We start from the raw sequence: 25,968 nt of genomic DNA on the forward strand, positions 1-25,968 counted from the left end.
TGACTCTTAATTTAACATATGGTTGGAAGAAAGATCCAAAACTTTTTAGTTTTTAAAAATTATGACTTTTATTATTGTGTAATGTCAGAATGACTTTAACTGTTTTGCTAGTCAAATTAACTTTAAAAAGTTTCAGGCTCAGGATGTTTTTTTACTTTAAGCCCTGCTCATGGCTGAAGTTAAGTTTCTCCAGCTCTCCCCAGGTTGGCAAAAAATGCATCTCAAAATGCATCAGATTGATGCTCTAAAATATGGAATATTTAAAATTTTCTTCCGGGGGAGCATGCCCCCGGACCCCCCTAGAGGGGTAATATCCTTCTCACCTTTTTCACCCCTGACCTGTTTTCATGCCTGCTTCTTCTGTTATTTCCTGCAATATTTAAAATCATCTGCTGTCTAAAAAAGTGCAGATTATGAACGATAATGGTCAGCTCTAACATCTGTGACCAATGCATTGCGTTTCCTAAAACTGCTTTAAAAGAAAGAAAAACACCATTTGTTTTTGCCAATTGAATCCTTTTAATGTGAAGCTGCAGTATTAAGAATGTATGGTTTTCACTAGCAGTAACTTAATACAGCTCTGTTGTGGAAGAACAAACAGTAAACAGTGAGGCTGACATCAATGAGAAACCATTAGAAACAGTAACGCTTGATTTCATGCATGCATCATTCCCTCATGCTTAAGTAGGCAATTTGAATCCAGCGTGAATGTCGGACCCCGCCAATCTACTCTATAAAGGTAATTATTGAATGTAAATACATTAAATGGCTGTTGCTGAGAAAATGTCGACCATGAATAGTATCTAAATTTGGGTTTTGATATTTTGAATATGACTTTATTGATATGCAACAAGGTTTGTTTTTGTATTATTTCTGAAAATTCCAGTACTGTTTGCCACTGTTTTAGGTATAGACATGGGTGTCTGTATGTGTATTTGTGCACATACAATTAAAATGACCCCAGATCTCCTGCTGGTAATCATACTGTGGTGACACGAAGAAGATGACCAATTAAAAATCCTTGGGAAAATTCACATCACAGTCTGCCACTGCCTTTTCATAGCCCTTTTCCCTTTCCGTTCTCTCCACCACGCTGAGCGACAGGGGTCTTTTAACCACACACGGATGCACATACACATGAACACATGCAAAAGACACGTGCACACACACGCACACATGAACGCAGTACACCTTATTACTCTTTATTAATCTGCAGGGCGTTAATTGAAACCCCCCTGAGTCTGAGCCGTACCTGCATTCCCTCTCTCATTATCAGTCAAGGTGCCTTTGGGGGAAGAAGAGAGGGGGATGGTGGCAGAAGGAGAGGACTCCTGAGTCTCCTGTGACAGGCCAGTTGTACATCTTAAGATCTGAATTAAACTTAGCAGCCAGTTGGTGTCTGCTTCCTTATCCATCAGTAAAACAAAAAAAGATGCCTGGAGCAAAACATGTGTTCAGTGCGTGCTGGGGTTCATAGTATAGGCCTCCCTCTCTGTCAACTCATCTGTGACCAAGATCAAGTGCGTGAAAATGTATTGCAATTATTTGGAAATGCATTCGTCTCAGTTCTTCTTAATCATTCGTGGACAACAAATACTTTTCTTAACCTTACACTGCTTACATTGCAACAGCTAGATCATAAATGAAACCTCAGGATCCCAAGAAATAATATTTCATGTCAATTGTTGACACAGCAATACACACAAATATTCCAAACTGCAAGCGGGTTCGGTTTGTAGAATCTGACTTTTTTTTCTTTTTTCCCTTTTATGAAGCTGTCAAAACAATAGTAATCAACCAATGTCTACTGACAAGCGACACAATCACTGTTTTGCAAATTTCTCTTTCACTGTTATTTATTTATTTTTTGTCAGAATGAGCAGCATTTTTGTTCTGCATGATTACATTACCAGATTTCCGCTTGTTCCACATGTGGAAGTTAATAACAATTTCAACAAAAATCCGATGTAAAACTGACAACATACAAATGTTACAAGACTTCTGTTGCAGTGACAATGTCTGAAGGAAATAAAGCAGGAGAGCTCTTAAAGAATGCGAGTCAAATAATATTATATTAAAGGAACGGTCTAGTTTAATTAGACGTACGGTACGAAGGACCTAATGGGTGTTTAATAATTCATAGTATTTAAGAATGAGTGCAGTTGATCAGCAGATCTGGAGGTTGGCTTTTGTCCTTGGTTTTCATCTACAATGGAAAATGTTATGATTGATGTGTTTCTGCTTATTACAGGTATGGATACAAGCATCTTCTTAGACTTTTATCATTAGTTATGGTCCAGCTTTAGACTTAAAATTAGGTCAGGGTTCAGTTTTACACCGCTGCCAGGAAGTGCATATACAACAGTGTGTATGAGTAAATTGCTTCTTGCTTATGTGTGTTTGTGTGTGTGTGTGTGTGTGTGTGTGTGTGTGTGTGTGTGTGTGTGTGTGTGTGTGTGTGTGTGACTATGTGTGCGTGTGTGTGCATGAGCGTGCATGTGCGCCAGGAGAGAAGAGGATCCGATTAGTACTACTCTGAAAGTAATTACCTTAATTAAAGCAGTAATGTGTGGAGACAGAGGGGAGAAGAGGGGGGAGGTAGGGGAGAACCTGCCATCTTTTATGGGGCAGTTTAGGGACTGTGTGATTTAAGGGGCACACTCAGCAGTGGGCAGAGAGAGAGGGAGGGAGGGGCAGAGCGACAGTTTGGGATGAAAGAGAAGTGGGGGTGAGTGAGGATAAAAGCGGGGTTTTGTTATGGGGATAGGAAGAGGTGAGGGCAGACAGTCAGTAAAGGGAGAGAGTGATTGTGGGAGAAGAAAACAAGATCAATTTTACAAAGATCTGGCCAACAAGCTTCAACAGCTTCATTTCTCTTCATATATCATTCTGTTCTCCTGTTGCCAGACTTTTATTTTCACGTTATCTCCAAATATACTTTCCTCACATAGACGTAAACACCCACACACTTACACCAAGCACGCATGCACGCACGCACGCACGCACACACACACACACACACACACACACACACACACACACACACACACACACAGAAAACAATCAACAATAGCCTCCATTACATACTGTTTTACCTTATGTTACAAAGCGTCTACGCTGGGCCTTATCTGGCCTGGCATATGACAGATTACTCAACCCTGCTATGGCAGACACACTTCCTCTGTAACCTGTTTGTACCCCAACACACACAGCACACACACGCACACACACACACACACACACACACACACACACACGGTGGTCTGTTCAGATATTGTATGATTTGTTTCATAAGCATGTGTTTGGTAACCTGACACGCCAGATGGTTTGTTACACCATCTAAAAAGCCATCTTTGGAACAGTCGCGGCCGTCACACACACACCTAAACCTTGCCCGTAGCTGCCAGTAGCTCCTCACAGGACGCTTATGGGTTCGGCCTGTTACTGTTTGGACACAAACGAATATAGTTGAAGCCTGACAAGATGGATTTTTTGATATGTGATGCCGCAATTTCTGCGTGATCTCGTGATATCTAGAGAATCCAGCTGCCGTGCAAGGTGTGTTTGTGGTTTTGTGTGAGATCCAGGTAAGACATAAGGCAGACACATTGCACCTCGTAGCAGTGGAGGCTGAAGACACAAATTCATTCAGTCATTTAAACACATGTCAAAATCGGAAATAGCATTTACACGGTCCCCTGAGATGTTTATTCACTTTTTGTCTCTCATTTTGTCCCCACTCCACTCCACTATAAGATTCATGTATTGTTCCCTCAAATACTTGGTGTTTTCTTCACCTGTGCCGCTAGCTATCTCTGCCTCACTCCTTATCCCTGATAAAATGTTTCTCCATATTTTGTAAGACTGAATACTTAATTGTTGTGCATGATTTTCTCTGTACTTGCCAAGGCTCCACTCTGTGTGAGGTTTGAGCTCTGCATTGGCCTTGCATGTGTGTGCATACGTCTATTAATACGTGTTTGTGCGTGGACTTGTGTTTGTGCGTTTACACGGACACTATTGGTTCTGCAGAAACAGACAAAGAGATGGAGAGAAGTTTGAGTTGGAGGTCTCATCGTAATGGTTGGATAATGGAAATCAAATAACAACCTACGAAATACAGTCAGTGATGTGTCCTCGCACATTAAGCTTACAGGTGTGTGTGTGTGTGTGTGTGTGTGTGTCAGCATTTGAATCGCAAGTGAAATAACATCTTTGTGATAGAGTGATAATGAAAATAATAACATCCCTGACAAAATATTCATAAAGGTAATGATGAATGCCATATTTCTCACAGAGATACATCAGAGGCGTCTTGTTTAAAAGAAAACAGTGGCCAGCGTCTCCCACACCCTCAAATTATCTGCCGCTTTCACATTTCACTGATAGCATAGATGAGAGCTGAGGAAAATAGACACACAATTATGCTCACTTGTCGTATATTAATACTGCTTCTTGACATCTTCCATGGACCCTGAGCTGTCATCTCTTTGTCTGCTTTAATTGAAAATTAATGGTTAGTGCGTTGCCAGGGCAACTGCGGCGGTGGCAGTGGGTAGCGAGCCACATTCAGACAGACACCAGTGGCATTGTTTGTCCTGTCTGACCTTGGAAGTCAGAAAAAAAAGAAAGAAGAAAGGCAGAGGAGGACAAAAAAGATATTAAAAAGAGAATAGAGAGGTAAGGGTTGAATGTGGTGCACTGGAGCGAGGGAGAAAAAATAAAATAAAGTTATTATGGCCATGTTTTGGACAGGTAGAAAGAAAGAAAACTGCGGTAGGGGTGACTGAAGAGACTGAAGATATGATGTCAAAATGCCAAATGGGGAGAATTATGTTTGAGTAAGAAAGCTGAAAAAGGCCTGGTGATTCTTCTCTGGAGCAACAGGATTACCTTTGTGCTGATGGAGTCAGAGGGCACCTTATGGCCCCATAATCATCTGGACATAGGTGTGGGAGTGAGTGAGTGTGAAAGACAGAAATTGTATGCGTGTGTAGAGGTGTGTGTGGACATGTTGGTCCTAATGTTTACAAATCCATTAGTGTGGACGCATTGCCAAATGGACACTGACTTCAAGGCCATGCGTCTGTAGATTGACAGAGAAGCTTATGGACATCACACAATCTATTCCAGAGGAGAGCTCTCTGGGCCAAGATGAGGAGAGGCACAAGAGGTTACAGTGGACATGATGAAAAATCATTTATAAAAATATAAAAAATAATTTACAACTCTGATTTGCTCTCAAAAGATCTCATCTGGTGTGATGCTTCCATCATTAGTGGACTTGAATGAGGAGTTATGGAGAACATAGAATTTGAATACAATTGATGTAGTTCACCATGTGATGTATGTTATACTGTACTGTATTTCTTAATGCTCCCCCTTTATTTTGTGGGATACTGGGTCAATACTAAATCTTTATAACACCAAACATTTATAAAATACATCAAATATTAACAAACTTTTTTTTTACTGCAAGCAAAATACAACACATTTCATTACAGTAACTGTTCAGTTATCTCAAAGAGTCGTCTTTTCTGTCTTTTTACATCACCCTCCAGAGCCTCAGAATGCTTGATAAAACTTTCCAAATTTCCTGAAACCCAAGGTGACGTCATCAAAACGTGGTTTTGTCTGACCAATCATCCAAAACTTACAAATATTCAATTTACAATGTTATAAAGAAAAACAGCAAATTCACAATTGAAAAGCTGAGTCAGAAGGTTTGGTATTTTAGCTTTAAAAACTGTTAAATTAGTTTTCTAATTATTGACTAATCAATGAATCAACTAATCTTGTCCTCTAAAGCTGATCTCAAAATAGTAGTCAATCTCCAGCTGATAGCTGGAAGAAACTGCAGATATTTTATTGTGCGGTATGGCAATAAGCATCATCATTGATATATCATGCTGAACACTGAACACTTCCTCTGTACCTTCTGAAGGTTTATTGTTCTGGATTTATCTGTATAATTTATTTGTAATCACTATGATTTGGATAACCAACTTTTAAATTCCTTGGATTAACAAATGAACCAATATGATAACCAAATGCATTTTTTATATGAAACCTTGAGGGATCCTTGGTGATTGGTTCTATTGGTTCAGTCTTACATAACACATTCCCAATTGAAGTCTTCTCCTTGCTTTAGTGGAACAACATCCTCTACAATTTGGTTGCACCTGCTGCTCCACCTGTACGTGAACAAAGCTTGTATGTATTTGTAAGTGTTTTTGTTTGGTCACAGCTCAAGTACCCACGAGCCTGACTGCACTTTACCGTAAAGAGTTGTGTTTGAATGAATCATGGTCCATATACAATGCATATTAAGAAGCATTTTTCTGTCACACACAACCTCAACACTGAATGTCTGAATATACAATATTGCCTTTCTTATGGTTTGGAGGCTCCTAAAATGTGGATTGATAATAAATCTAACGCATTCTAAAGTGCACGCCAGGGTTGGAGGCCAGTTGTTTTGTGTGTGTGTGTGTGTGTGTGTGTGTGTGTAGGTGTAGACACAATCAGTTCTGTGTGCATATTTGTGTGTTGCCCATCATTGTGGCCAAGATTGAAAAACTCTCCGAGGGCTGGGAGGTCATGGCACATTTATTGATTGGAACTTTCTTATGCAGACATTTTGTGAAGGTTGAACGCCTTTCTATTCCCATTGTGTATTATGTTACAAATACAAATGTGACAATACGCTTCTCCTGACAGATCACTATTTTTTTTCTTTAGCAGAACGTTAAAAAGTTTTTTTTCCGCCACTTTCACACCAGGTTTCTTAATTTCCGTCACCCCAGATCAGATCAGACAACATTAGAACAAGACGGCCAGTAACACACAGAACTAAGTCACAGTTTACAGCAACTAGCATCGAAGTGTTCAAATTATGTTGAAGAAGCTCATCATGTTCTGCTTAATCATACGGAACCACTGGCATCCGCAGATACTCTGTCATACTCTGCCAGGCCTTTTCTGCAGCCATCTTTACTTCTTCTGGGTTCTTCAGGGTTCGGGGGCTTTTTGGCGTGCGTGCGTGCGTATACTACTATATATAACACTACTTCCAAACCACACTGGTCCTGGACTCCTGTTCATTGAAGGCAATTACTGAAGCATAGGCTGTTTTAATTACAAGGATATGAGGCCATATAACATTTATCTTATTGTTATTTTTTTTTAACTCAGATGGATAACACTCACTCAGGAAATGTGCCAAACAATAGAGTTGGCAGCATTTCAGTTATATTAAATCCTTCTTGCAGACATGCCAACTCATTTCCCAGTGTATCACTACTAATACTGTATTGTCATTATAGTATGTAGTGTATGGTGTAGTAGTAGACATAATCTTCTTGGACATATCGGACTCGGTGCTCAAAAATTGAGGGAATAGTTACTCAAATCTATACACTTAAATTCATGAAGAATTAAAAATATCTAATCATTGATTTTAAACTAAAACAGTATTAGGTTCCAGCTAAATTGTGTTGAATTATATTCAAATAGTATAATGGTAATGCGGATAAAGATGCCAGAAAGTCTTTTGTGGTGAGATGGATTGCATGAGGAAATTAGGGGCGGGTCAGATACATTGACCCTGAAAGGGAGGACTGTTTAGTTCAGAATATAAATCAACACTGTAACAAGAGATCAACAGGTCTCCTGTCATGACTGAACAACTGTGTGAGAGTTATTTTTTTCATGACAGGACAGTTGTTCAGTCCAAGATAAATATGGTTATGATTATTAAAAACAAATCAGTAAATCATTTAATAGAATAACACATATAGTGTGACCTAAAATAATGGCTGACAACTAGGATGGACATAGTTCTGACATAGAAAAAAAATTACTTTAAAGTATAATTTTCTTCTTCTAATAACCTAATGAGTCATTTTAAAGTACTTAATTGAATGAATTAATACAGTGTAATAACAATCTATTAACTATTTTGCAGCTGCTTCGTGCGGAGCTTAGCGCCACCCATGATGATTGTGATTGGTTTTAAGAAATGCCAATAAACCAGAGCACTTTTCTCCCATCCTGGAATGCTGTGTGGACTAGCCAGACCCTCCTCTACAGCGCTGTGGAGGAAGGTCTGGCAAAGCGAGACTAATGCCTCCCAGAGAGATTTGTGATTCTGTCCTGACTGTGAACTACTGGCTCTCACCAGCTACCCAGCAATATATTAAGTACTTAAAATTAGCTCCACTTTAACAAGCTGCAACATTAAAGTGATGTAGACATTAATGCATCAATTATTATAATATACAACCAATAATATAATGCACATTATTCTGAAATGTGTTTACTTTTGGTGCTTTAAGGATATTTTGATGCAAATACTAAGTAAGATTTTGAATTCATGACTTTTACTAGTAACAGAGTATTTCTACACATTGTTTTATTTCTACTTTTACTTCAGTAAAATGGTACTTCAGTAAAAGAGTACTTCTTCCGCCACTTGGTACAAACTTGTGAAATATCAATCAGCAAATCATATTAGAGTTCAAAGTGAGGGTGAAAATCTGTTGAGTGTTTTGAGTGTGCCGGACAGAGCTGCGATTTACTCTCATGCAACAGAGTAGAGCAGCTGGCCCAGAGGTTGTGCTGCAGCTCAGTACACTCAAAACCATAGATATAGAAATGTAGATGCCGTGTTTAAGATTTGACGTACGGCTGCGTGGTTGCCATATTGGGGCAATCAACAGTCAAGAGAGCAGAAAATTAGACCATTTGGAAAAATGCTGCAGGCACGTGCAGCATTTGCAAACAGACAAAACATTCAAAACAGGCATCGCAAGATAGCTTTTCACAAGTAAGTGGCCAATCTTTTGTATTTGACTGTTATGTAAGTTAGTGAACATGAAATATCGCTTCAGACTATCCTGAAAATGACCTGACACCGTCGTTATGATGGCTGGGCTACCTAAAGTGAATGAAAACATGATGTTAAGGTGACTCAATAATTGTTAAAGCACTACGTGACCATGGGTTATCGAATTTACTAAACAATTACCTCACTCTTTGTATAATTTACATTATAGACAGTTACTAGCTGGAATGTGTTTTGCTCGTGAGATTCTACACACTAGCTAGCCTAATATAAGCTAGATCTAGTAAACCCTATTTATGCTGCTAGCTTAATGCACTGACTGTACCTATCATTCATCTACATGCCAGAAGTAATTTTGAGATGGCCTTGTTTTTGTCAAAGGTTCCCAAAAGATTCTGGAATAAGCACATGAGGACCATACAGTTCTCTGTAGCTGTCATTTCAATGTGGGTGATTTTGTGTGATCCTTTCAGTTTTTGCATCTTTTTCAGACCATCTACAAAAGGTTAGTGTATTTTCAAGTCATAAGATCATAGTGTTCTTTGTGTTAAACAGTGTCAATATATGGTGGAAACTGATTGGAATGATGAGCATACAAATGATCTCTGGCTAGCATAACTAAAAATAACTACCACTAAACCTAAGATTGAAAGTGAATGTCCCATTTAGATTAGTTTAATATTGATTTCTTTCTTAATTTGAAGATGCCCAATAAAGCCAAGTCAACAAGGATATTAACACAATCTGGTGATGCAAGTGATGATCCTGTGCCTTTGTCTCAATCTCCTGAACCGCTGAACTCGTCAAATAAGTGTAACAAAGCAGTTCTTTTCCACAACACTTTTACAACATACACAAGTTCTGTTGTATAGCGCTGATCCCAACAAGTGTAATATTTCGTAGAATCATCATTAGGACCTTGACTCTGATCGAGTCACACATAAGAGAGCTGAGGCTCAAGCAACATTTGAGGATCATAAAAGACTGAAACAAACTTTAAAATCACTGCTAGATGATATAAAGGTCCCATGGCATGGAAATGTCACTTTATGAGTTTTTTTAACATTAATGTGAGTTCCCCTAGCCTGCCTATGGTCCCCCAGTGGCTAGAAATGGCGATAGATGTAAACCAAGCCCAGGGTATCCTGCTCTGTTTTTGAGAAAATGAAAGCTTAGATGGACTGATCTAGAATCTCCTCATGACTTCATAAGGAGCAAGGTTACCTCCCCTTTCTCTGCTTTGCCTGCCCAGAGAATTTGGCCCGCCCATGAGAAAGTGAGAGACATCATGGCTTGAAAACAAGTGAAGCATGGCAGTTGGTCAAGGCCACACCCCCACCCTCCACCTTGCCCCCCCTCTCTCCTCCTCAATAGCATTTAAAGCTACAGACACAGAAATGGCACATCCTAAGGAAAGCTCATTGTGGGACTGAAAATCGCTACACCATTCTGATGAACGATGAGGAGTTCCCTCTGCTTTGCGGAAACCCTTCTCTGCCACGTCCCCACGGTGCTCATCCTGGCCCATCCACACAGTCGGCGCTCCCCCCTTCAGACCCAACAACTTCCACGCTGGTCATCGGAAGCTCCATGGTCAGGGACCTCTACATTCCCCCTACACCTAGCGGTCCGTCCAAGGTCTACTGCTTCCCTGGTGCCAAGGTCCGTGACATCCAGCACAAACTTCCCAGCATCCTCGCCTGCCACGCTAAGGTCGACAACATCATCGTGCATGTGGGCACAAACGACATCAGAGAGAGACGGTCGACAGCACTTCGAAAAGACTTCACCACTCTCATCACCACCCTGATGGGCACAGGAAAACGGATCGTCATTTCTGGGCCTCTACCTACCTACAGAAAGGGTGCTGAAAGATGGTCCAGACTGTTCTGGCTCCACACCTGGCTGAAACCCCACTGCGCTTCCCTGGGCATTCCCTATGTCGACAACTTCAACTTGTTCTGGGAGAGGCCCAGCCTGCTGAAACATGATGGTCTCCACCCAAACCGACATGGAGCCAGGCTGCTATCTGACAACATAACGACCACACTGAAAGTTAAGTATTGACATTCTGTTGAAAATATCACAGATTCATGCCCCCCAGGTATTGATCCTAATGGCACTTTACAAGTGAATGAATCTAAAAATGTTTTCTGCAGGGTAACATGTAGTACTAGTACTATTCCAGTTATAATCAACAATAGACCATACAAAGTGTTGAATCCCCTAAGTAATAAGAAGTTGACTGCAAACATAGTCAATTTAGCATCCAGTTCACGTCAGCCACAACCTGCCCCAAAAAACGAGACAGTGTCTGTAACTCGACTCAGATCAGTTAAATCACAGGTAACCAAAAGAGGGGCAATACTTAACAACCTAATTGGAATTACAACTACCACTGCAATGATAGAACAGGATAGGAAAATTAGATGCGGTCTTCTAAATATCAGATCTCTGTCTTCTAAAGCAATACTAGTAAACGAATTGATATCCGATAATCAAATTGATCTATTCTGTCTAACTGAAACATGGCTGGGCCATGAAGAGTATGTCAGTCTAAATTAAGCCACTCCTCCCACTCATATTAATACTCAAATTTCTAGAGGCTCAGGCCGAGGAGGAGGAGTTGCAGCCATATTTGACCCAAACCTGTTAATTAATCCTAAACCTAAACTAAATTATAACTCTTTTGAAAGTCTCGTTCTTAATCTTCAGCATCCAACATGGAAAACAGTACAGCCTATTATATTTGTTGTTGTCTACCGAGCTCCAGGCCCATATTCTGAATTTTTATCGGAATTCTCAGAGTTTTTATCATGCGTAGTCCTAAAATCAGACAAAGTACTTATTGTAGGTGATTTTAATATCCATGTGGACGTTGACAGCAATAGCCTTAGTACTGCTTTCAACTCACTACTAGATTCAATTGGTTTCAGTCAGAGTGTGCACGAGGCCACGCACTGTTTTAACCACACCCTTGACCTTGTGCTGGCATATGGCATCAAAATTGAAGACGTAATAGTATTCCCGCAAAATCCTTTATTATCAGACCACTTCTTAATAACTTTCGAATTCTTACTACACGATTATACGAAATTAGATAAAAGCTTCTACGCTAGAAGGCTATCTGACAGTGCTATAGCTAAATTCAAGGAAGATATTCCAACAGCACTAAACTCATTACCGTGCCGTATTATAACAGAGGATCTTTATGTAAACTTTAGTCCCTCTCAAATTGATAATTTCGTAGACAGTGCTACGGCCTGCCTACGGACTACTTTAGACTCTGTTGCTCCCCTTAAAAAGAAGACGATGAAGCAAAGGAAACTAGCACCTTGGTATAACTCCCAAACTCGTAAATTAAAGCAAATCTCGCGCAAACTTGAAAGTAAATGGCGTTCCACCAAACTGGAAGAATCTCGTTTAGACTGGCAAGACAGTCTGAAAACCTATAGGAAGACCCTAAGAAAGGCCAGATCAGACTACTATTCATCACTAATAGAAGAAAATAAGAACAACCCAAGGTTTCTTTTCAGCACTGTAGCCAGGCTGACAGATAGCCACAGCTCTATTGAGCCATCTATTCCTATAGCTCTGAGTAGTGATGACTTCATGAGTTTCTTTAACAATAAAATTATAACAATTAGAGATACTATTCATCACCTCTTACCCCCAACCTCTAATGGGTCACCTTTAACTGACAGACTGCTAGAAAGAACGACTAGACCTGACATATACTTAGATTGCTTTTATCCTATAAACCCTCAACAATTAATGCTAAAGGTCTCTTCAGCAAAGCCATCTACCTGTCTCTTGGACCCCATCCCAACGAGGCTACTTAAAGAAGCGTTACCCGTGGTTAACACTTCATTGCTAGATATGATAAATATGTCTTTATTGACAGGTTATGTACCGCAGTCATTTAAAGTAGCTGTGATAAAACCTCTACTGAAAAAACCCACCCTCGATCCTGAGGTCTTAGCCAACTATAGACCTATATCTAACCTTCCCTTTCTCTCCAAGATCCTTGAGAAAGTAGTCGCTAATCAGTTATGTGATTTTCTACATAGCAATAGCTTATTTGAGGACTTTCAGTCAGGATTTAGAAAGCATCATAGCACAGAGACGGCACTGGTGAAAATTACTAACGACCTTCTAACTGCATCAGACAAAGGACTTGTCTCCGTACTTATTAGATCTTAGTGCTGCATTCGATACTATTGACCATACCATCCTCTTACAGAGACTGGAACATTTAGTTGGCATTAAAGGAATTGCACTAAACTGGTTTAAGTCCTACTTCTCTGATCGATCGCAATTTGTTAATGTTAACAATAAACCCTCCAAACGCTAAAATTAACCATGGCGTTCCTCAAGGCTCAGTGCTTGGACCAATTCTATTCTCCTTATATATGCTTCCTCTAGGCAATATTATTAGGAAACACTCAATTAACTTTCACTGTTATGCGGATGACACCCAATTATATCTGTCAATCAAGCCAGACGAAACCAGCCAGCTAGCTAAACTTCAAGCTTGCATTAAAGATATAAAATCATGGATGGCCTACAATTTCCTGATGTTAAACTCAAACAAAACGGAAGTTATTGTGCTGGGCCCGAAACACCTACGAACCTCATTAGCCGAAGATATAATTACTCTGGATGGCATTGCCCTGGCCTCCAGTACTACTGTCAGAAATCTAGGAGTTATTTTTGATCAGGATCTATCCTTTAACGCCCATCTAAAACAAACCTCTAGAACAGCCTTTTTTCACCTTCGTAACATTGCTAAAATTAGGAACATCCTATCTCAAAACGATGCAGAAAAACTAGTCCATGCATTTGTTACTTCCAGGCTGGACTACTGTAATTCCTTATTATCAGGATGCTCAAATAAGTCCCTTAGGACTCTCCAGCTGATCCAGAATGCTGCAGCGCGTGTTCTGACAAGAACTAAGAAAAGAGATCATATTTCTCCTGTATTAGCTTCTCTCCATTGGCTTCCTGTAAAATCCAGCATTGAATTTAAAATCCTTCTTCTGACCTATAAAGCTCTAAACGGCCACGCTCCTTCATATCTTGAGGACCTCTTAGTACCTTATTGTCCCACTAGAGCACTACGCTCCCAGAATGCAGAGTTACTTGTGGTTCCTAGAGTCTCTAAAAGTAGAATGGGAGGCAGAGCCTTCAGCTATCAGGCTCCTCTCCTGTGGAACCAGCTCCCAATCTGGGTTCGGGGGGCAGACACCGTCGCTACATTTAAGACTAAACTGAAAACTCTCCTCTTTGATAAAGCTTATAGTTAGGGAGTGAGGAGTTGCAGTGAACGCCTAGACCGGCGGGGCAGGGTGTATAGCTGCAGACACAGCACCCCTGCTTCTCTCTGCTTCTCTTTATAGTCATCAGATTTACCTATCGTATAATCAATAATATAGTGCCTCTCCTAGTTATGCTGTTATAATTCTAGACTGCCGAGGAAGTTCCTTCTTATGACACGCTCTTTTCTTTTGTTTCCTTTTATGCACATCCTGTCCCAGAAGTGCTTGTTACTAACCTAGCTCTGGGGAGTTTACTCCCCGGAGTCCTTATGTTTCTTCTTCGCCCAGAACATCGCCTCGGATTAGGGCGACACCAAGACCTGGGTCTTGGGTGCAGCTGTGGCTATGGACCTGCTACACCCTGCTACGCTCTGCAATTCCCTGCAATGCCCGGCTACGTCCTGCTGCGTCCACCGCGTCCACCCATGCTCTGCTGTGCCACGCTACATCCCGTACTGTCATAACCCCAACCGTCAGACACCGCCCACCAAGAGTCTGGGTCTGCCGAGGTTTCTTTCTAAAAGGGAGTTTTTCCTCGCCACTGTCGCAATAGCCACTGCTAATGCTTGCTCTTGGGGGAACTATTGGAATTGTTGGGGCTTTATAGAGTGTGGTCTAGACCTACTCTATCTGTAAAGTGTCTCGAGATAACTCTTGTTATGATTTGATACTATAAATAAAATTGAATTGAATTGAATTGAATTGACTGGCTCTAGTGGCTGTAATTCTGCACCAAGGCTGAATTTTGAAAAGAGACTTCAGATACAGTATTAGGGAACCACTAAGGCCTATATAAAAGCATCCAAAAAGCAGCATGTCATAGGACCTTTAAAAGAGAAACTAAAGCTAAAGGTTGACCACTATTCTGGTAGGTTTCCTCATTTATATAAGATTATACAGTGGGTTTTATTTAATTCAGGCGGTAAATAACACATCAGACTACCAATAACATTTTCATATGTGATCTGAATTGCACTGTAAAAACATTAAACTATCATGTTTCACCCCTACATGATGCATTAATTGAAATCCAATTTCAGATTGTTTTTCCTTAACATTCCAGATCTTCCAGTTGAACTCCTAAAACAGCTCCATGGCTACACTTCGGCTCCAAGGGAGTTTACTGTGACCCTTCACTTGCATGGCTACAGCTATTTAGGAAACACAATGCACATACCGCTTACTCATCCTCACACGCTTCAAAGGTAAACTTACAAATGTATTGTACAGAAGTATTGTTTGTTATAGGTGCATTATTGTTGGCAGGTTCTATTCCCACATCCACACACAGTGTGTATGCACAGTACTTTACTATCAGCATCCATCAATCCCATCTCCAGCCTTTACAATTAATGTGTTGTAGTTGTGCATACAATTTTCTTTTCACAGGTAGGACGGCAAGCCTGGACATTTAGACATGCTACAATGGAAAAACCAGGAAGATCCAGCAAAATATGTGTCTTATGATGGATGCCATGGCTGTGCAGTATGACTCTCACACACAGACAGATGACAGATGTCAGGCGAGACTAGTGTAGCAAGTGAGGCCCTTGTGTTCATGGTGGTTGGACTGCAAGGATACTAGAAAGCCCCCATTGCCCACTTCATCACTCAGACATTGACATACACACACACAAACACACACAAACACACACACACACACACACACACACACACACACACACACACACACACACATTGACAATATATCACACCTAAATGAAGTAGAATAAAAAGAGGTTCTACAGTCGTGGCCAAAAGTTTTGAGAATTACATAAATATTGGAAATTGGAAAAGTTGCTGCTTAAGTTTTTATAATAGCAATTTGCATATACTCCAGAATATTATGAACAGTGATCAGATGAATTGCATAGTCCTTCTTTGCCATGAAAATTCCACTGCATTTCATTGCTGTCATTAAAGGACCTGCTGAGATCATTTCAGTAATCGTCTTGTTAACTCAGGTGAGAATGTTGACGAGCACAAGGCTGGAGATCATTATGTCAGGCTGATTGGGTTAGAATGGCAGACTTGACATGTTAAAAGGAGGGTGATGCTTGAAATCATTGTTCTTCCATTGTTAACCATGGTGACCTGCAAAGAAACGCGTGCAGCCATCATTGCGTTGCATAAAAATGGCTTCACAGGCAAGGATATTGTGGCTACTAAGATTGTACCTAAATCAACAATTTATAGGATTATCAAGAACTTCAAGGAAAGAGGTTCAATTCTTGTTAAGAAGGCTTCAGGGCGTCCAAGAAAGTCCAGCAAGCGCCAGGATCGTCTCCTAAAGAGGATTCAGCTGCGGGATTGGAGTGCCACCAGTGCAGAGCTTGCTCAGGAATGGCAGCAGGCAGGTGTGAGCGCATCTGTAGCACAGTGAGGCGAAGACTTTTGGAAGATGGCCTGGTGTCAAGAAGGGCAGCAAAGAAGCCACTTCTCTCCAAAAAAAACATCAGGGACAGATTGATCTTCTGCAGAAAGTATGGTGAATGGACTGCTGAGGACTGGGGCAAAGTCATATTCTCCAATGAAGCCTGTTTCCTATTGTTTGGGGCATCTGGAAAAAGGCTTGTCCGGAGAAGAAAAGGTGAGCGCTACCATCAGTCCTGTGTCATGCCAACAGTAAAGCATCCTGAGACCATTCGTGTGTGGGGTTGCTTCTCATCCAAGGGAGTGGGCTCACTTACAATTTTGCCCAAAAACACAGCCATGAATAAAGAATGGTACCAAAACACCCTCCAACAGCAACTTCTTCCAACAATCCAACAACAGTTTGGTGAAGAACAATGCATTTTCCAGCACGATGGAGCACCGTGCCATAAGGCAAAAGTGATAACTAAGTGGCTCGAGGACCAAAACGTTGAAATTTTGGGTCCATGGCCTGGAAACTCCCCAGATCTTAATCCCATTGAGAACTTGTGGTCAATCCTCAAGAGGCGGGTGGACAAACAAAAACCCACTAATTCTGACAAACTCCAAGAAGTGATTATGAAAGAATGGGTTGCTATCAGTCAGGATTTGGCCCAGAAGTTGATTGAGAGCATGCCCAGTCGAATTGCAGAGGTCCTGAAAAAGAAGGGCCAACACTGCAAATACTGACTCTTTGCATAAATGTCATGTAATTGTCAATAAAAGCCTTTGAAACGTATAAAGTGCTTGTAATTATATTTCAGTACATCACAGAAACAACTGAAAAAAAGATCTAAAAGTAGTTTAGCAGCAAACTTTGTGAAAACTAATATTTGTGTCATTCTCAAAACTTTTGGCCACGACTGTATGGTCTACATGCTGCAGACAGTGTCACAAGCAAGCACATTAACTTCAGCACACAGAAGATGAAGGTGAACTTGGCTGCAGACATTGTGTGTTGGAAAATTACTGTGCATGCTGAAATTATCCACAGTTCCAGGATTGCTCAGCAGCCATTACATTTGTTGAGGTAATCCTTGCTAGTTTCACTTTTTCTGTGATTTATCCTACTGCCAGTGATAGGCAATCAGTAATCAATTATCAATAAGACAGTAATTTTAAATTTTTTGGCAAGTGCAACTGCACTTTTTAACTGTTTCTGTAACCGTTGAAAAACAGATTGAGATGTTGCGCACAAATTTTAAGTAATATATATATTAGGGGTGTAACGGTACGTGTATTCGTACCGGACCGTTTCGGTACAGGGCTTTCGGTACGGTGCACGTGTGCACCGAATGCAATCTTTTGTGTGCGGAACATAGGTAAATTTTCGTGTTTCCTCACGAACATATTAAGTGGCGGAAGTCTCCGTGTTCAGCGCAAATTCCGCCCTACGGCTGATTCTAAAGTTTTCATTGGTCATGTCAATCACTGTACAGATTGCCTACACCAAACACTGATCTCTAAACCTACCTGCCGTCACTGTAACCTAAACCAATGAAATCGACTGCAGGGTAAGGATCTCCGCTGAAGTGGTTTGGGGAAAAAAATAATAATCACACACCGCGCGCTGTACAACAACATACACGGCACGCTTTAGCTCAGCCTCTCGCTAGCTAGCGTCATGGCCAATGCAGACAAGCCCATAGACAGTACGGACAAGCCGGAGCTTGAAGAGCCACCCATATCATTAAGGTCTCCTGTTTGGGAACGCTTCGGTTTCCCAGTGAAATACTGTCAACGGACAAAGACTAGTCGAAAGCAGTGTGCCGACGTTGCTCAGGAATGATCGGGTATGTTTCTGGCAACACTTCAAACTTGTTAACGCACTTGAAAAGGCATCACGCGAGTGTGAACATCACTACTACAAGGAAAAAATCGACCGTAATTCAAACGCAGCTCCCGTTGGCATTTAAACAGACCTTTGCTGGTAATTCCGATCGGGCCAACGCAATAACGAAAGCAATTGGTGTTTTTATAGCAGCTGATCTACGACCATACTCGGTTGTTGAGAACACTTTACACTTTTGGAAAAGTTATATATATATTTTTTAATATGAGCAGGCCTACAAGCTGGGATTGGTAATGCTGCACTGTAATCCATAGTTATTTATTTATATTTTTCATTATATTTTATTATGTGATATTGGTTTGAGACAGAGTATTTTATTTAGTGGAGAACTTTGCAGAACTTTTATTTCTTATTCTTTTTTTATTTTATATATATATTTTATTTATTATATTTTATTAAAAAGTGTTTAAAAAAGTGTAAAAAAATTGTTAAAAAAAAGTTTATAGTAATAAACAACCTGCAGTTTAATGTTTACATTTCTTTCCCTTACTGTACCGAAAATGAACCGAACCGTGACTTTAAAACCGAGGTACGTACTGAACTGTGATTTTTGCGTACCGTTACACCCCTAATATATATTACTTACAATTTAGTAATATACCAAATTTAATTCCAACAAGTAACCAGTATCATGTTCAATTTCTCACGTTTATAGCAAACCACATTTCATGAAAATTGGTTTAGAATTAAATGAGTAACAGTCGATTTTGTAGAGAAGCTGGCTTCTCTCAATACATTGTATTTGTTTTGAAGCAGATCTTGACCTCTCCAATATGGCAGATGCCCAGATGCATAGTGGCGACATACAGCAGTGCCCAATGAGGTATCTACTGTATGTTTCTATATCTATGCTCAAACCAGCTGAAGGAGTCATGAAAGCAGGAAGTGATGTGAGCGTGAGGCGAGGGGAAAAAAAATAGTTGCATGTTGATGATATGGAAGGCTGAGGTAAGAGACTGGGGAGAAGATAGAAGAAAGAAAGACGGATCACTTTCCCATATTGCATGTGTAGCAGAATCCATCATCTAGGGGAGCCAGATGTGCGTCATTCACATCAAACTTTCCAAATTAAAGGGCCACCTCACCCCTCCACTCTCCTCTCTAATCCTCTCTCCCTCTCCTTCTCTCTTACCATTAAGTCTCTGTGTGCTTTTACACACACACACACACACACACACACACACACACACACACTATACATACATAACTTTGTCCTCTTCTTTTTTTCCAAGGGAACTTGCTGAGCGTGCTCATTATGATGTTTTGTAACAGCGTAGCCTTAGGATGCAAAACACATCTCTGTACTGCCAGACGCGGCATTGTGGGTTATCTTATCTGATGTGAAAAGGGATGGTGAATGTTATTTGCATGCTGCATTGATGTTCAAATAGCAGTTTGAATGCTTCCTCAGCAGGGAAGGACTGTGATTGTATGGTTGGCGAGCAAACAAGTGTATCAGATGATATCAGCCTTGGCCTACTTTACTATCCTGGGTGAGACACATGAGTCCGTACCATAAAAACTTCACCCAGCTTATACATACATCTGTCTCCAACTCCACCATCATCTCTCCTCAGTAACGTACGTATGTGTGCGTGTCTGAGTGTGCAAGTTCCCCGACCCTTGTGTCTGTTGCACTTTATGGCAGTGATATGTTAAGTACCTTATATTACAGTCATAAAAAAGGTCTGTAAGTTGCTTGATGCAGTTTAAAGCTGTAGAGGTAATGCCGCAAATCACCCTCTGCTCTTTAGGCTGACACGCAGCGACACAGACACACACTCGATCCTGTTTGAGTGGCTACCAAAGGCCCCGTCTGCCTTTCATATGTACACAAAATGACAAGAGGGAAGAGATGACAGGAGACAGGAGGACAAGAGAGGAACAGAAACAAGAAGAAAGATGAAAGAAAAGGTGGAAGAAAGACAGTAATAAGGAGTAGAAAGTGTCTGAATTGTAAATGAGTAAATGTCACTCTGACGGCGCAGGTACTGGACAGATACATGATGGAGCTTTCATCCCTCACTGTACTGTCATAGCCCCATAAAATAGAGAGTGTGCGATAAATTTTCTCATTTTACGTCCAATTTCCTTGGGATAGGAGGGCACAAGATAAGTGAAAAAGCAGAGGGAAGCATCCCTACCCGAGCATCTTTCTGTCTGTCTTACACACACACACACACACACACACACACACACACACACACACACACACAACCACAGTGAGGAGACCAACTTTTCCTTTCTTTGAGGGAGTTCTCTTAGCAGTGCCGCCAGATGAGGTTTGATACCTGCGATTCCAAAGTTAATCCTGGTTAGAATTTAAATAGAAGGGAAATTATTGTCTTTCTCTTACTTCCGTTTCCTTACTTCCATTTTCACTCTAACGCCGCCTCGCTCTCCCAATCTCGCTCCCTATTTTTTCTCCGGCACGGGGCGCAGAAAAAGCCTGACCTCTGCGTTTTCTCCCTTCTTTAAGATTGGTTTTAAATACTCAGCAGATTAAAGCACAGGCATGAAAGCTCACATTAGCCATATATTTAAAAATCCCCCTGGCCGATAATCCGTGTATTTGTCCGAATCAAACACAGGGGAATAGAAAAGGGACCAATGACATGATGAGTAGCCTGAGCCAGACGTATTGTGAAGAGGAATTAGAATGAGAGAGATATATTTAGCAGAATGTGGCCCAAGAAGAAAAGTCCTTCAGGATGATTATTGAAATTCACTCAAGACTGAATCACGTGAGTGTTTGACAGGACAAAAAGCACCGTGGCAATTTGACAACCTCTGATGCCCTTCATCATCTCTCTCTTTCTTTCTTTCTTTTTCTCTGCAGTGTATACACACACACACACACACACACACACACACACACACATACACACACACACACACACACACACACACACACACACAGAGAGTGACCTGTAATGAGGAAAGACATGCATTTTCACATACTGGATGTGTAACAGCAATTGTTACTATGCTGCTATGCTGAACATCTTAACCTTCACAGATTTCAGTGTCATAGTGAGGAAAAAAGTTTTTTGTTTTCACTGAAAATGTGTTTTTTTTTCTCCATTTAAAATTCTCTAAAACCTTGTATCAGCATTACAGGTTTTTTTCGATTGCTTAAGCATTATTTTGAAAACATGGACCGGAACACTAAACACAATTAGCACAACCACACACCCAATTAGCAGAACACCTCAGACCCTTTGCAAAATGAAAACACTTGTAAAAACTATACACTAACTCATAATAAAACATATTTTGTTACCGTATGAAACACATACGTTTCATATGACTTAGTTCAGTTTGAACCAATAAGATAAGATAGATAAGTTTATTTGATATAGCACCTTCTACAGACAAAGTCGCAAAGTGCTTCACATGATAAACATTTGTAAAAATATAGTACAATCCAACAGAAAATAAAGATGGGAAGAAAGAAAATAATTATTGAATGACCAATGAAAATCATTTCAACGATTACAACCTAAAACCCAAAGTTTACAAACGAGTCAAAAGCGAATTTAAACAAATGCAATTACACACTGCTGTTGCTAACCTAAAACACTTTTAGCAATTCTACTTCTCAGTGATTAGAGTGTAAATGAAGTACACAGAGAAAGTGCAATTACACAATAAGTTGACCAAACACTACACAAGACCAATGCTGCAGACTGAGGAAAATATAATTAATTTCTCTCCATATACCCAAATCAGTCAACATGGAGAATCACAACAAAACATATCCCAGTTTTCATGCTGCTACAGTACTGTGCATAATACTGTTAGCTCAGCAAACAACAGACAAACATAAAATACTGTATTCAGTAAAGGCTACAATTACAGTAAAAAACAAAACAAAAAGATCTGAAAAGAACTGAAAATACAGTACAGAAAATACTAGACGTACCTGCTGCTTTTTTATAGTGCTTAAACCTGATTGGTGTGTCTAAAATTACAGGGTTTTTTTTAATTGTTAAAACACAATGTTGCAAACTATGCTGGTTTTATCAAAATACTTAACACAATTCACAAAACCACACACCCAAACTGTAAAATACCTCATATATCCTGCAAGATGAAGCACTGCAACCAAAACTACATATAGCATTATCAAAATCAAACTTTTACCAGATTTTTGTCTAACCAACTACACACTGTTGGGCATAAGAAAAACACTCTCATCTTTAGTATGCTTTGCCATAATACTAAAATAGTTAAAATTGTAGAAAATTCTTCAGATTGTTCACATGCACAGAAATATTTGCAGATACACACATGCTGTTGAAACATTTATATTTTTATTTTTCAGCAAACAAGTCAGTGCAACATATGCACAGCAGATATATTTACATAGGACTGAACAAAAATATGCTCACAAAAAACAGTAAACTGAAAAAGAAAATTGTGCAGAAAAATATATAGAAAAAAAGAGGCATCATAGTGCTTACTTCCTGATTGAAGTGGTAACAATTAACCATTGAGGTGTTTGGCCAGGTGGCACATATATTGGCTCATGTAGTGTCATTTTGAATGGCAGTGTTTTGAAATGGCAAACATGTGACTTTATGTCAGATTGTTGTGTCTTATGCAGAGAACCGTGTTCAGTGCATTTAAAAAGTGCCATTTTGAATTGCAAAATGTGTGTAAAGCAGAAAATGTGTTTAGGCTATTGGAGACTAATTGTGCTATGCATGTCATTTTAGTGTGTTAGCAATTGGAAGAAAAAAACTGTAAGCAATCAAGTGTTTGCGCACCTGATGGCTGTGTTTCACAGATTGGCTCATAGGTGTGGTAATTTGACAGTCAGTGCTTTGGAATCTAATGTATACAAGTGTGTTTAGTGTTTTGGAAATCACTGTGTGAATTATTTTGCAAAAAGTGTGAGCCTGACATTGTGCTTATAGTGGTGCACATCTGGGCCAATGTTTTGCTCCTTGACTGTAAGGTTTTGATAATTGTGTAATACTTTTGATTTCAGTGTGTAAGCAATCGGCAAAAACTGTAAGCATTTACATAAATCTATGAGCTTTGTGTCAGTCAGGTGATGCCTCTTTTTCATTTTTTCTTTTTTTTTTTACAATCCAGTTTTTATGCCCAATTGCAGATGTTTTAATTTTTATGTTTGTTATTGCACTTTAAACCCAAGCTGAAAAGCTGAATAAATGCATGCATATTTGAAAGGCTGGAGACATATTATTTTTTTGCCCATTTTACAGCAAATCACAAGGACATTTGTGCAAAAAGGAAAAGTGAGTTATATTCATAAACAGTCCCCTGCTGCATCATTATTAGTTAAACCACTGACATTACTTCTTGTTTGGTGCAAAAGGCGCTAAAGAAGAGATGAATAGTCTCGGGAACTGAGATGTGCAGGTCAAAAGAAATCATTAAGCCTTTCACAACCACAGTTCACATACACAAACAGATCCAGTAAATGTCCCCAGTTATAGTGAATTTCAGATCAAAACTTACATGAAAAAAATGTTGCATTCAATGGCGTGAGGCCTCCAAGGTTGTGAAAACTACAGGCATTAAAGGTTTTTATTTTCATTTTTTAATAAGTGAACTTGTCATTTACTAAAGAGCTCTGAAGAGGACAAAAAAACCTGCGAGGCATTCTTCAATGATTGGGAGGGAGGGGGGGTGATTTGTTTGAAATAAATGAAAAAGTTACGTACTTTCAATCTAAAAAACATTATAGTGCTTTAATTTAATGTATTTGTGTTTCAATTGTCGCTCCTTTAAAGTACAAAGTGTCAAAGGTCAAAGGGTTCTACAGCCAGAGTGGAGATTTATGTGACTGTTGTAGCTTTATTGACCTGGTGGTAGTTAAATGTTCCTTTCTTTTATTTTTTTTGCACTTTGACATTTTCAAATTTCTAGCACTTTTTAATTTTTCATCCCCCTTACATACAGTATATTGATAAATACAAATCTGTTGTTTGTTTTTTTTAAATAAAAGCCCCATAAATTAGATCTGTACTGTCATTTTTTTATTTTCTCTTTTTTACTTTTCTATTTTGTTCCTTTAAAACAAACACTTTTCCCTGCCATCTATCAACCTATCGCCCCGTGCATGATAGAGTCTTGAGCTGGTTATTGTATCAGGGCTGTTACATATGTCAGCTTAACACTGAAGGCCGCACTAATGTGACAGAGCTCTCCGGGTTACATCTCTCTCTTCTGCATTAAAAATATTCTGCAGAGAAATGCCACACATCACATCTTCCAAAAAACACACACACACACACACACACACACACCAAAAAGGTTGCTAAAGAAAGCCAATCCTATCTTATCCTTCCTCTCCATCCCTCCATCCTAGCCTCTCGCTCTCTCATTCCCTGAACCAGTCACTGACAGCACACAATACAGAGGTAAAATCATAGAGGCTTTTCCCCGTCTTTCTATGTGTGTGCGATGCTTTCGGAGACAAAGACCCCTGCTGTAGGGAGTCCTGTGGGAAAGGCGTGCGGCCGGAAGATGTGAGCATGCCGGCGAGTGATAATGTCAGCTGGAGAGATACGGCGTGTCATTTTACACAACCACACATCAAAAAAGACAGACAGTGGGGGGAGAGAGGAGAAGACAGCATGTCATTTGTTTGCTTTGATACAAGATCGCACCGAGGGAGGGACTGGAAAGCTGTGTGTGTGTGTGTGTGTGTGTGTGTGTGTGTGTGTGTGTGTGTGTGTGTGTTTGACGCGTTTGTATGTCTTGCACATGAACAGATGAAGGGATAGGGTTTCAGGGATGTTTTCTAAATGTCTTGTATACAACCTAAACGGAGAGGCACATGAAGACTGGCACAGTTCTGTCATGTCTGGCCTGCATATAGCATCATGGAGGCTGTGTCACAGACCACCACACACTAAAAATCACTGGATCAACATTGACCCAGTTGGGATGAATATAATGAATACAGCATAGAAGCAGTACTGGGTTAACTTGACCAAGTACCAGGGTTGTTGTTGCAGTGATGGAAGAAGTAAGACACTAAACCGAAGTTTTACCTTAAAAGTCACAAATGTGTTGTTAGTTGTACAAAACAATGTGTATATGACATTAAAAACTGTGAAGGATACACATATTATTAAATATCAACAGTAACAAATAGTGACATGTAAGTTTAAAAAGAGTAAATTATAACAGTTAACCATACACATCCTATTCCTCTCTCGTCCATCCTCTGCATTTCCATTCTTTGCTTTGAATCCCAGATTAGTTCAGACGCTCACATTGAAGGAAAATGCAGTCAACAGTTTCCTTCCTTCCTTCCTTCCTCCACATGTCAGTGTGTAACGCACTGTATGATTTGCATGTGGGAATGCATGCATGTGTGTGTACATTCACTGCCTCAGATGTGGTATAATTAAATGACTTTACAGCAAATTTGCAGGAATACATTTCCTTTGCTCTCAAATGCGTCATTGCATATGAGCTGGCATCTAATGTTATCTCCCAAAACTTGAACTCCTGAAGTGTGTTTCAGGAAAAATGTAAAACTTTCATTACAGCAACAT

At 40.0% G+C, this 25,968-nt stretch overlaps 1 long non-coding RNA gene across 1 annotated transcript; it reads right to left on the bottom strand.

Annotated features, from left to right (window-relative positions):
- Positions 1–248: 248 nt before the first annotated feature.
- LOC116066976 lies at positions 249–21,318 on the bottom strand. Its single transcript, XR_004109087.2, has 4 exons — positions 21,300–21,318; positions 10,291–10,294; positions 4,377–4,382; positions 249–360 (listed from the first exon to the last, which is right to left on the bottom strand). It is a non-coding gene; the product is annotated as an uncharacterized LOC116066976 (long non-coding RNA).
- Between the last annotated feature and the right edge of the window lie 4,650 nt (positions 21,319–25,968).

This window comes from Sander lucioperca, chromosome 6, assembly GCF_008315115.2.
Source record: "Sander lucioperca isolate FBNREF2018 chromosome 6, SLUC_FBN_1.2, whole genome shotgun sequence".
Taxonomy (NCBI): domain Eukaryota; kingdom Metazoa; phylum Chordata; class Actinopteri; order Perciformes; family Percidae; genus Sander; species Sander lucioperca.